This window comes from Coenobita brevimanus, chromosome 43, assembly GCF_032717465.1.
Source record: "Coenobita brevimanus isolate Jiangsu-jjx chromosome 43, ASM3271746v2, whole genome shotgun sequence".
Taxonomy (NCBI): domain Eukaryota; kingdom Metazoa; phylum Arthropoda; class Malacostraca; order Decapoda; family Coenobitidae; genus Coenobita; species Coenobita brevimanus.
In genome coordinates, this window is record NC_136996.1 from 33,440,106 (window position 1) to 33,444,908 (window position 4,803).

At 41.5% G+C, this 4,803-nt stretch overlaps 1 non-coding gene across 1 annotated transcript; it reads right to left on the reverse strand.

Annotated features, from left to right (window-relative positions):
• Positions 1–208: 208 nt before the first annotated feature.
• Positions 209–327, reverse strand: LOC145397911 (5S ribosomal RNA). The gene has a single exon (XR_013897047.1). It is a non-coding gene; the product is annotated as a 5S ribosomal RNA (ribosomal RNA).
• Positions 328–4,803: the final 4,476 nt, after the last annotated feature.

Genomic DNA, 4,803 nt, shown 5'->3' on the forward strand with positions numbered 1-4,803 from the left:
ATCCTCAAGCACCTGGACAATCTCTCTCTCTTTCACCTCATCATTCGCTCCTCTTACATTCCATGTACACATTACCAAGTCCTTTGTCCGGTCCTGGGTCGTCAACGTTTGGTCAGTCCTTGTCCGAGGCTTCTTGTTTGTTTTTTTAGTTAGTTGATTAACAGGGAGGGGCACTAATCCTCCACCAACCCCACTTGACACGTAGGGATGCCAACAGCATCTGGTGTTCCCAGGCGGTCACCCATCCAAGTACTAACCAGACCCAACGTCGCTTAACTTCGCTGATCGGACGGGAAGCGGTGTACTCAACGTGGTATGGCCGTTGTGTATATATATATATATATATATATATATATATATATATATATATATATATATATATTCAACCTTAAGTTTGACCATTCAAGTTCACTCAAGGCCAAAGGTCTTTGTGCCAATTGAAAGCCCATATTACGGGTTCTTATGTGTTCATAATACTAAATATTTCTATCTTTAACCGGTTTCAAGTTATAGACCTAAAAAATCCATGACAATGATAAGGTCACTCGATTACCTCCAGAATTTTATCACTTTCTTTTGGGACCAGTGCCCACATATCTTGAAAGCTTCATGTAATTTCATTCAGCCGTTTTTCCGTAATGTTGCTATCAAACAAACCAGCAAACAAACTAATTAACTCGACCAAAAACAATACCTCGCCGGAATCCGTCCCGGCGAGGTAAAAATGGGAGGCACAAGGCCACAGAGTAAGGAGGGCTGTTGAAAAAAGAGACCCACAAAAGAGATCAAACATACGTGTGAAAATCACCAACAAAATCTGAAATAAGTATTGGCAGAGGAAGAAGCATTAGATGGCCAGTGACAGTCGTGAATAAAGATGAAAATGTTAATAACAAGACATAATAATAAAGGGATTATGCGAAAGATGGCGAGACAAAGCCGCAGAGTAAGGAAGGCTGTTGCCATTTTTCAGGTCAACGTTTCTTTTCGGCGGGATATTTTTGTGACGCCTTGGTACTTACCCTTATGAATATTAATGATGCCAGTGTGACGGAGGCTGCAGGGAGAGGTGGGAGAAGGAATGGGTGGGGAGGAGAGAGAGAGAGAGAGAGATGGATTGAGAATGGAGTAGGAGTAGTTTCACGAGGTGAGAGGAAGAACAAATAGGGAGAATGGGGGAAGGAAGAAGGAGAAGAAAGTGAAGATAAAAAGAACGAATGAAGGAAACAGAGAGAGAGAGAGAGAGAGAGAAATGGAGAAATGAATTCCCCGAGCTAGGCAACTAAGGCCATATAGCCCCGCTGGGGTTACAGGAGGGAGCTACCCCTCCCGGCAACGGCAGCCCCGGGCGAGGCTCGAACTTGCGACCTCCCGATCACAAGCTCAGCGCGCTACCACTGTGTTACCGCCCCCCCCAGAGAGAGAGAGAGAGAGAGAGAGAGAGAGAGAGAGAGAGAGAGGAGGGGGGTAAAGAAACAAACCTAAATACTCCAAGTCGTAGGAGTGTCCATCAGGCAAATTAAATTATCTAGCATTAGTAAGGAAAAAACGTTGACTCCACTGCGCATGTGTCTCTTGATTTGTTCACCTATTTCTCTCTGTGTAGCTTCTTCTGGACCTCTTAGCCCACTCATGCACGAGACAACTCTAGTATTCTATTCCAGCTTCAACCATACGGATATAAACAGCGGAGACTGAGTCATAGGAGGTGAGAATGTTAATACCCATCACAAGTTCGGAACAACCTCTATCATTCAACATAAACTAATTCTGGATGATGCTCTTGAACAGAAAATGAGTCATAGGAGCCTGAAAGGGTTAACCACAACTCTGCCATACATTCTGCCCATTACACTGAGTACGGTAATGCTCCCATAACCCACTTTCCTCCCCTCTTTTTCTTTCTTTTTTTTTTTTTTTTTTTTAATGTGACCGACTCTGGGCATAGTCTTCACAGCCTGCTTTCAAGGCCCAGTAGTCCTCCTACGTACCGCACACCTCTACATGTCGCCACTTCGGCGCTAACACTCACCTTCCATACTGAATACATGCTAGGGCTGTCTCATACAGGACTGGTGTATTGGTATTAGCGGGGGTATTTTTATGACATGTCGGCGGGCCTTCTGGTAGATTAGTAATGTCTGAAATTCAAATCCTTAAACTGTTCCCTCCCACAGCCGAGATTTGAACCTGGGTCCTGTAGGACTGCAGGCTACCTCTCTACCGACTGAGCCACCGTCTCCATCTTGCTATATTTTACTAATCTGCCTCTTATATTGGTGCCAGAAAGTGACACCTTCTTCTGGTGGCGCAGATATAACCAGGCGGCTTCACTGCCTGGTTATACAAACGTTCCCCAGCTACTTCCCCATCCCACAGAAGGAGGATGGTGGACTGCAGAGGGAATATCTAAGCCTGGAGTCCAATGGGTTCACATTTCAGATGATCCTGGGACAACAACGACAAAGGTAGCAGCCTGCATTACAAAGTGCAGCCAGCAACGGTATGGAAAGGAAAGCCACGTTCTATCTTCATCACATTCTCCAGTAACTGTCGTCAGAATCTGTGGGTTTAACTTCCTTTCCCGCAATCTCAGGTTTAATACCATGGCCGATATTCTGCCCACTCTCCCAGGATGGATTATACGTGTAGGTGTTCGTTAAATATTATCCTCACCCTGCTCAGAGGACCGTCAAAGGATTCTCGTTATCAATTACACCTGACACTTTCCACGCACAATAGTTCATCCACTTTAACCAGGGGGGAGGGGATTTTTTACTTTTTGCAATTTATTTTTCATAGCTCCTCTCGCCATTAGATTATTACTACACTGATATTAAAATTTCGATGAAAAACAGAAAAGACTGCAATATATATGGTACCACACCACCTGTGTACTGTAACATATTACAGCGCTAAAGATATAAAAGCTCTACCCTTGACAGTATAAAATTCACACACACACACACACACACACACACACACACACACACACACACACACACACACACACAAGAGAAGGATATTTGTGAAGCACCAAATATGAATTTCCAATCAGTTTTTACAGAAGAAAATAATTTTGAGAGGGATTATACAGAACATGCATGCCCACACGTACTACCAGATATACAAATATCAGAAAAAGAAATACAGGAGGAGCTCAGTAAATTAGACAAAGGAAAAGCAAATGGTCCTGATGAAATTTCATGTTGGGTGCTACATGAATGTGCAAAGGAGTTAAGTAAACCATTATTTTTAATTTTCAAGGAATCCTTGGGACAAGGTAAACTACCTGATATTTGGAAGAAAGCAAACATTGTTCCCTTATTCAAGAAAGGGAATAGACAAAATCCACTCAACTACCGACCAGTATCACTAACCAGTGTTGTAAGCAAGGTATTAGAGAAGCTGATAAGAAAAGTTTGAGTAAATCATCTAGAAGAACACAATATGATAACAGAAAGACAGTTTGGTTTTTGAAAGGGAAAACTATGTGCTGCCACTTTGTTGACCTACAATGACAGAGTAACATAAACATTACAGAACAGAGAAGGATGGGTGGACAGTATCTATCTAGATTTCAAGAAAGCATTATTTTGACAAAGTACCGCACCAAAGACTTCAATGGAAACTGTACCATCAAGGAGGAATCCAAGGCAAACTGTATTGTTGGATGCAAGATTTTCTCAAAAAAAAAAAAAAAAAAAAAAAAAAAAAAAAAGGGATGAACAGGCTGGTTTTAGAAAGGGACGTGGTTGCAATGATCATATCTTTATAGTTAGGCATTTGATGCAGCAAGTTAATGAAATGAGAGTACCGTTAAGTCTTTGTTTTGTTGATTTTGAAAAGGCTTTTGATAGTGTTTCGAGAGAGACTATGGGGAAGATCATGAGACATTATGGAATACCAGAGGAGTTTGTGAGGGTCATTATGAACATGCATGGGGACACATTTTGTAAAGTGATGGTTGATGGTTGTCTGAGTGATTCGTTTGAAGTCAAGTCCGGAGTAATTCAAGGTGGTGTTCTATCGCCTTTATTATTTATATTGGTAATTGATTACATTATGAAACGTGTTGGAACAGAAACCGGTGCAGGTATACTTTGGGGAGAGAACAGGAAACTTTTGGATTTAGATTATGCAGATGATATAGTTTTGATTTGTGATGGGCCAGAAGAGATGCAGAGAGTGTTGGACTGTTTGGTGAGTGAAGGTCGCAAGGTGGGTTTGGTTATTAATTGTGGAAAAACTGAATATGAATATGGAAAATGCGCAGGAATGTGTAATTGGAGGTATGGTTGTAAAGCAAGTTGATAGGTTTAAATATTTAGGTACTTATTTAGCCATGGATGGTTCTTTGAACTTTGAATTCGAGGAAAGGTTAAAGAAGGCTAATCAGGCAATGGGAATGCTTAAAAATATTTGGAATAATAAAAATTTTTCTGTTCATACAAAAATCAAACTTTATAAGGTAATGGTTAGGAGTATCTTAATTTATGGACACGAGTCTTGGTACAGCACAGTGACTATGGAAAATAAATTCTTGGTGTTTGAAAATAAAGCACTTAGAAGAATATTAGGAGTTAAGTGGTGGGAAAGGATACCAAATAGTAGAATTAGAGAAATAACGGGAGTGCAGCCGATCGATGAATATGTTAGGTTCTCACGATGGAAGTGGCTAGGACATGTGTATAGGAGACAGGGAATAGTACGAGGTACACCAGGGTGGGTGGCACTTGGTATGAGAGGTAGAGGAAGGCCAAAAGAGACGTGGGTGAGGACAATGAGACGGGAAGCTGGAGA